An 8215-nucleotide genomic window follows, 5' to 3' on the forward strand; every position below is an offset into this window, starting at 1 on the left:
AAAGCGGCCCGTGCCCGCTATTGGGTATGGTGCGCCATCTATCGGTCAAAAGTATAATTACTTATACGTTTTTTTTTTTAGTTTTTTATTATTATTATTATTAAATTATTACTGATCTATTCGCAGGCCGCACTGATTGATGACAAGGGGCATGTGCAGCCCCCGGGCCGCCAGTTGCCCATCCCTGTCTTAGATCATCATCAAAAACATTAATAATGCTCGTGCCTTATTTGCCACAGTTGGCAGGTTAACAAACCCTCCAGTGATTGTGACATCTGAACTTTCCTGAACTTCGTTACTGAGAAAATCCAAACGATTAGAGGATCAGTCTGTACATCCATATCAAATTCAGTACCAAAGCTGTATCCAACTAGAACTTATCTTGACAAAATGTCCCAATTTAGCCAAACTACAAAAGCTTACAATAAATTGTTCACCAGATAAGTTCCTCCTGCTGCTGCCTTGATGTTCTACCCACAGCTTTCTTTAAAATGTCTTACCTGTCATAACGTCTGATTTGACTCAGATAATCAACACGTCCCTTCTGTCAGGAGTTTTCCTTCAGTCTCTAAAAACAGAAATTATCAACAAGCTGTTGAAAAATAACAATTTATACAAATTACTACTGCAGAACTACAAGCCCATTTCAAACCTCCCCTTTATCAGTAAGATTATTGAAAAAGCTGTGTTTCAACAATTAAGACTTGATGGTGTGCTCTGATTGGAGAATATGAATTACATAGAAAGAAAACCCATTTTCTGACCTGATTGTTTTTGAGCAAAGCAACAATGCTGACAGCCCCTCAGCAGGTCCTTTGGTATTCAATTTTGACATTCACACGGCCTCATCAAGGCACAACAGATCATATTATACCCCAAAACCTCAGAAAAAATACATTTGTTTCCAGAGCCCCTTTAACAGTACTTAAACTTCAAGTTAAAATACTTTAGTCAACAAACTCTTTCACTAAGCTAACAACATTCAACTAAACTACTAACTAAAATGAAAAGAATAAGTAAAATATCTAAATAGACAATAAATCAGAAACCAAAATCCAATCAATTGATGCAGTGATGTCACAGTTAAGTCTGGCTTTAATGCTCTGGGAAAAAACAACTAGAAAACTTTCTCCCTGACCTGTCTGCTGGGTTCCTTGGTCTTCATAATGCTGGTTGTTCTCTAATGTTCCCCAACAAACCTGTGAGGTTGGAAACAAAGCAGGTGCAATTAAACTTTGCTTAAACTCAGCACAGCTGGACTCCAGTTACTTATAAAGCGGGTTTCTGGGGGTCGCTGGTGGGACTGGATTTCATTTAGGGGTATCAGAGTATAGACAGCTGAATACCACAGGGGTTAAAGCAAAAATAATCAATTTGACTGAAAAAAAAATTCTAGTCAGCCCATATTCCCGGGACTGTGGACGTCATGCCACCTTAGTAACCTCATTTGCTTATTGTGCAAAGTCCTCTTTAAACAAATCCAGTAGTTCCATTGACAATTCCTGTATCTCTCCCACCTTCCAGCTTCAGAGCCTTGGCGCCATTCTGGACAGCCCTCTACATAATCTCCTTCACTTTCCACATCCAGAACATCACCTAGTTAACTTTAATATTTGCAGCATCAAGCAAGTTCTTCCTTCGCACAGCCATGGACAAAGAGGGACACATAACCAACACTATCATGAGATCATACATTTTAATTTGACACAGATCGCACATTAAAATAATCAGTCTCTGCTTTGCCCGTTATTGCTCACCAATTAATTATCACAACTCACGAGTTTATAAAAAGGCCTTATTTAACTTTTTTGAAGTTTATAAAAACGGTTATATTTTAGCCCAGTGGCATGTCCAGGATGGATTCTGTGTCCCCACGTCTCGCTCATTGACTGCTGGAGAGTCAACAGCCCCTCCACCACCCTGTGTTACGTCAAGCCGCGTTTCCCCATCAGATACGGCATGACGTAACACCTGTACAGAAAAACAGGTGTAGAAAATCCATGGATGGGAGGTTACATTTTTAAAAAGTTTAGTAAAATTGCTTAAAGTTTATCAGAAAAAAACGTAACTGGCTTTTAAAGATGAGCATTTTTAACTTCTGCGTTAACTTAGATATTGTTTAAGTAATCTTGGCTGATTTAGCTTGTCTGTCTGGCAGGTGTTTTTGGGTTGGAGTAAAATGAGTCCATAGACCCACAGGAGGCTTTTTCACATGTTTCTGGTGTGACTCGATTGCACAGTGTCGCTTCACATCATGCTCCACTCCGTGTAAAAATAACTACAAAAACTCTGAGAATCGCCTTTCTCCAGTCTCACACAGTTAGAACCCGTTCTCCAGTCCATGTTGTAGCTTAACGAGTGTCCTGGTTCAGCTGCTCACGAGGTGGAGCTGCTGCATATTGACCGACAGCTGCTCTGACTGCAGCTCTGCCTTCTATGTTACAGAAAAGCGCAGGTGGAATAATATTTAGGATTTTTTTTTTTTTTACTTTTTCCGAATCAGACCCAGTCAAACCGGCACATCGATTCACATTCCGACCCTTCTTCCAAAAAAAAGCGTGTCATGCTAAATTAGCCGAGCTAGAGCGTTACTCTTTCAGTTTTAAATAAAACGTAACAGTGAATCATGAGGAGATCCCTGGTTAGTCGCCGCATTTATCAGCTAGATTACTGGAAGCGAGGGAATAAACACTGACAGGCAACATGGCCACAGATGGAAATAACTCATTATTTAACTGCAAGAGCAGCAACAGACACACTTACCGAGGGAAGTCGTTGTCAGCTGTTCTATCTGCTGAACTTTTTGACCTGGTGGTTCATAAATCCAAAGAAAACCTTTGACCACCGCTACTCTCATTCATACCATCTGTGGTCAATTTGAGATCTTCTTCCAAAAGTTAAAATGATGAACACCGATAAACCTCAAACTGGCAGAACTCCGCTTTGCAAAGACCGACCCTACTCTCTTTCTGATTGGCTAATGTCCTGGCTCTGCCAGATTTGATTGGTTGAGCGCAGCTTCTGTTTAAAACCTTGAATAAAAAGTCTACACGGAACATTTTGGGCCCGTTTTCCAAATGACGGAAATCTGTTGCAGCGACTGAGAACTTTAACCCCTGGAATACCAACACACATCACACTTTTAATATACTAATTTAACCATGTATAATGTCCCTTCCACTTCACAAAGGTGCAATGCTTAGCGTTTGGTTATGACAAAAAATACAATAAAGTTTGTTGTTGTAACAAACACCTGTACCTGGCACTGTAGGCAGCTTTCTAGTCCACTGAGATCTGGGCCTGTGCTGGTGTCGCTGTCCATGGTGCTGCAGCAGGTCTGTCTGCTGCCATTATTAATTAGAAGTAAAATCCCTTAATCAAACCTTTTGGGGTGTATTTGACCCCCTTCAGTGTTTATCAAGTGTAAATAAATATTTGACATCATTTTTTGGCTTTATATTTAGTGACTTCTAATCTAATGGGACATGTGGGTAAACATCAAATTAACATGACACTTTTTCAGTGTCCTCCTACACATACTGCACACATTGGTGTTCTTTGGGGTCAATCTGACCACAGGCTGCTTTAGCAGTAGAAAACATAAGGTAAATGTAAATTGTATTGAGCTTTATCAAATCTGACAGCCCCAAAGCGCTGTAGTGTAGTGAAACTACATTCAGTCATTCACCCATTTACGCACACATTCACACAGTCAGGGTGTAAATGTGTGGCTACATTGTAGCTCCATATGGGGCAGGCTGATGGAAGCAAAGCTGCCATACATTGACATCATAGAGCCCTCTGACCACAGCCAGCAGGCAAAGAGGGGGAAGTGTCTTGCTCAAGGAAACAACGACTGAAACGGTCAGAGCAGGGGATGGAACCGGCAACCCGCCGGTTACAGGACAAACTCCCTAACTCCTGCGCTAATGTCATCCACATAAGAAATATCAATATTTCACACACACTTTGGCTAATATTGAGGTCACTATAATATAAAATTTACTAGTCTTCAAAAGACTTTAGGAGGGTGAGAACCACAGATAGTTCCCAAGACATAGAGCAGGGAAACACAGTGAGAAGTTTAATATTTCCCATGTTGTGGAGCAGAAAAATCCCAGTCCTGTAAATATATTAATGCTTCACACAAGTTAGGGGTGTAGCAAACATATAAAAGCCTGGACAGCAGACTTCTGAAGCCTTTCTCTTGGTGCTCAGTGTGCTCTCCTTTTCTGCCCTCTGCTCAGCTATAATTAACTTCTCTGAAAAGGTTTTTGCAAAAATAAGTACTTTGTAATTGAATAATATTATAAAGTCGGGCTTTATAATATTAGTCAATAACAAAGTATTTAGCGCAGGAGAGAACAATCGCTGACACGATTTAAAAATACTGTTTTTTGTAAATTAAGTTGCTAAAAGAAAAAGCAGACATACAAGGAGGAGGAGATAAAGACCCTCGCTTCCTTCTATCATCATGGGAAATGATCCCTAGCAAACAAAGTGGAGGAATTATCTGGCCTAATGAAACATCAGAAGCTGTACAGAGAGGCTAGCCTGCTGCTGCTAACAGAAATGTGGCTGACGAAAGCTAATCCCAGATGCTAGTGTAAACATTGACGGCTTCCAATTAATCAGAGCCAACAGGACAACTGAGAGCGGTAAAACGTGAGGAGGGGGTGTGGCTGCGGTTACTAAAAACTGCTGGTGCAGCTCTGAAACCGTTATGGTTAAGGAGAGACCTTGCACAAAGGACATTGAGCTGCTAGCTGTTGGTCTCAGATCACACACGCTTCCCAGAGTTTTCACACCTGGCTGTGATAACGCGTGCATCCCCCCATCTGCAAACACAGAGGCTGCTCTGTAGGACGTCATCAGCAGCGCTGAGAGTAGAATGCAGACGAAGCTCCCCCAGGCACTTGTCCTTATTTTGGAAGATTTTAATCATGTGTCCCTGTCCTCCACCCTACCCACATTTAAACAATATGTTACAAACAAGAGACAATAAATTTTAGGATTTATTCTATGCTAATTGCAAAGAGGCATACCACTTTTCACCCCTTTCTCCCCTGGGTTCTTCTGATCACAATTTCATTTATTTACAAACTGGTGATCAGGGAGTCAGTGGTAACACTCACAGTGAGGAGATGGTTGGAAGAGACAGAAGAAACCCTGAGGGTCTGCTTCTGCTCCAATGAGTGGGAAGAACTGTCTGATCCTCGGGTGGAGGACCTAGATCAAATAACAGAATGCATCATAGATTACATCAACTTCTGTGTGGGCTCCACTATCTTTCCCATGAAGTTGAGATGTTCCTCCAACAGCAAGCCCTGGATAAACCCAGGGATAAATTGTTTGCTGATGGAGAAGAGAAGGGCTTTCATGTCAGGAGATACAGATGAGCTGAACTATGTGCAGAAAAGACTGGGGAGAAAAATTAGAGAAGGAAATAACAGATACAGGAGGAAAATGTTGTAGCTGCAACATCAGTGATTTATGGAAAAGCCTAAAAACCATCTCGGGTCACAAACAGAACGTCCAGGCTGTAGGTAACCTGAAATAGGTGAATGAGCTGAAACAACACTTCCTGAGGTTTGAGCAGCCCCCCCCCCCCCCCAACCCAGCCTAACATGCCTAACATGCTGCAGACACCCTCACCTGCCTGTTCTTCCACCCACAACTGCATATCTTTCAGCTCTCAGCTGTCATCCATCCCCTCCTCTTCAGATGACTTCACTAGTCAGCCCCCGCCACACCCTGCCCTTCTCAACGCTCCAAGTGAGGAACATTCTGCGAATGACCAAACCGAGGAGGCCTGCAGGTCCAGATAGCATCAACTCCAGGCTCCTGGGTGCTGTGTGGATGAGCAGTGTTGCATCATGGGGCATATCTTTAACATCAGCTTGAAGCAGAGAAAAGTACCACAGCTGTGGAGAATCTCTCGTGTGGTACCAGGGCCCAAAACCGCACACCCCAAAGATCTCAACAGCTACAGGCCTGTAGCACTAACTCCGCACCTGATAAAGACCCTCGAGAGGCTGATCCTCATCCATCTTTGCCCCCTGGTTAGGTCTTCATTGGATCCCCTGCAGTTTGCCTACCAGCCTGGCATCGGGGTGGATGATACCGTCATCGACCTGCTGCCCATCTCGAGAATCCTAGAAGGACAGTGAGGATCACGTTCTTTGATTTCTCCAGTGCGTTCAACAACATCCAACCAGGACTGCTGAAGGACAAGCTTGAGGGGTCAAGAGTGGATCACCAACTTTTCCAGCGGATACTGGATTACCTCTCCGGTCGACCGCAGTATGTGAGGACATGAGGCTGTGTTTCTGACAAGCTGATCTGCAGCATGGGAGCACTGCAGGGAACTGTGCTGACACCGTTTTTGTTCACTTTATACACTGCAAACTTCTCCATCAACTCACCAGGCTGTCATCTACAGAAGTTCTCAGATGACTCTGCCATAAGGTCTCATCACAGATGAAGATGAGTCACAGTACAGACAGTGGATCCAGAGCTTTGTGGACTGGTGCCAGCAGAACAGCCTCATGCTAAATGCAGGGAAAAACAAAAGAGCTGGTGGTGAATTTTGGGAGGTGCAGACCCACCTCTCTGACGCATTCAAACATTCAGGGAACTGATGTGGAGATAGTGGACTCTTATAAGTACCTGGGTGTTCACCTGAACCATAAACTGTACTGGACTCATACCAATCCTCTCTACAGGAAAGGTCAGAGCAGACTCTACCTGCTGAGGAGGCGGAGGTCTTCTGGAGCGCCCCTACACTCCAGAAGACCTTCTTTAACTCTGTGGTGGCATCAGCCATCTTCTATGGTGTGGTTTGCTTAACTGCAGCTTAACTGGATAAGCTCATTACGAGGGACACCTCTCTCCTGGGATGCCCCCTGGACCCAGTGCAGGTGGTGGGAGACTAAAGGACTTTAAGAAAAATGATGAACATTTTAAGAAAGGACTTTAAGAAATTAAACAATGTCTCCCACCCCATTCACGGAGCTGTTGCAGAACTGGAGAGCTCTTAAAGTGACAGACTGCTGCATCCCAGATGCTAAGGAGCGCTTCCGTCAGACTTTATAATCTTAGCTGCTCCCAACAAACATAATATCTGTTTAAATCATATAAATTGTTGCACAGGATCTGATCCAACCATTAACCATTGACATTGTTCTAAGATGCTAAGATAACGGTCTACATCATGCATATCGTTGCACAGGCTCTGACTGAGCCATTAATTGTTTACAATGTAACCAGACACCAAGGCAACTTGTACACGCTTTAGCTGGGATGCTGTTGGACTATGATACATAGTACATATTGTATAAGATTTGTACGTTGAAAAAAATTGTACGTATGGCAATATTGCATTCTCTATTATCGTGTGTTAGGTCTATAGCCTGGAGTTATCTTTCCACTATCAAATAACCTTGTCTTCCCTTTGGTCAATTTATTTATTTACGCTTATATTCTACTCTTGGTGTTTTCTTTAAAGCCAACTTTAGAATAGACAGTTTATGCATGTTTGCCACTGTCACACCCAAATTTCCCCATTGAGTGACATTAAAGGAATTCTTATCTTAAAGCTGTTAAGTGTGCCTTGTTGATTTTGTGATGAAATGTTGCATGTATTGTTTGATTTTCCTGGGGTCAAATCGACCCCAAATATAAAACACGTTACTGATTTACAAAACAGAAGTTGCTTTTCATTACAAGTGTTGTACATAAATAAATATGCTAATAATATAAGGGCATTAAATTATGTCAGAAAATCTGAAAGCAATAGGAGGGTTAATGATCAAATTATGGATGTTTTAGTAGCTGATGAACATCAAAAGTAGCGTGTATAGAACTGTCTGAAGTTTAATCAATGACCTAAACCCAACTTAGATCAATTCAACCACAGAAATGGTGCCAGATGTTGTCCAGCAGCAGCTGGACCGGATTCTGCTGAGGTTTGCTGACATACAACAACGTATTTAATCGTGTCAGATTTACCTTGATAGAAATAATCTAGCAGCAGGTGATGAATTGCAGTCATCAGCACCTGTCACCTGTGGCTCTAAAACGCTGTATAGGAATCTAGTCCAGGTTCTCAAAGCACGGATGGTGAGCCTGCAGACCCCTGAAGCCCCTGATGAACAGCTGCTGATGGAGAAACATCTGGAAACAGCGGCCCCCGTCCCGCAAGATGTTTACCAGA

General features: G+C 42.6%; 1 long non-coding RNA gene across 1 annotated transcript; it reads right to left on the reverse strand.

Annotated features, from left to right (window-relative positions):
* Nucleotides 1–824: 824 nt before the first annotated feature.
* LOC110369591 lies at nt 825–6639 on the reverse strand. The gene is made up of 3 exons (XR_002429205.2): nt 6426–6639; nt 6015–6155; nt 825–1199 (listed from the first exon to the last, which is right to left on the reverse strand). It is a non-coding gene; the product is annotated as an uncharacterized LOC110369591 (long non-coding RNA).
* Between the last annotated feature and the right edge of the window lie 1576 nt (nt 6640–8215).

This window comes from Fundulus heteroclitus, chromosome 16 (genome assembly GCF_011125445.2).
Source record: "Fundulus heteroclitus isolate FHET01 chromosome 16, MU-UCD_Fhet_4.1, whole genome shotgun sequence".
Taxonomy (NCBI): domain Eukaryota; kingdom Metazoa; phylum Chordata; class Actinopteri; order Cyprinodontiformes; family Fundulidae; genus Fundulus; species Fundulus heteroclitus.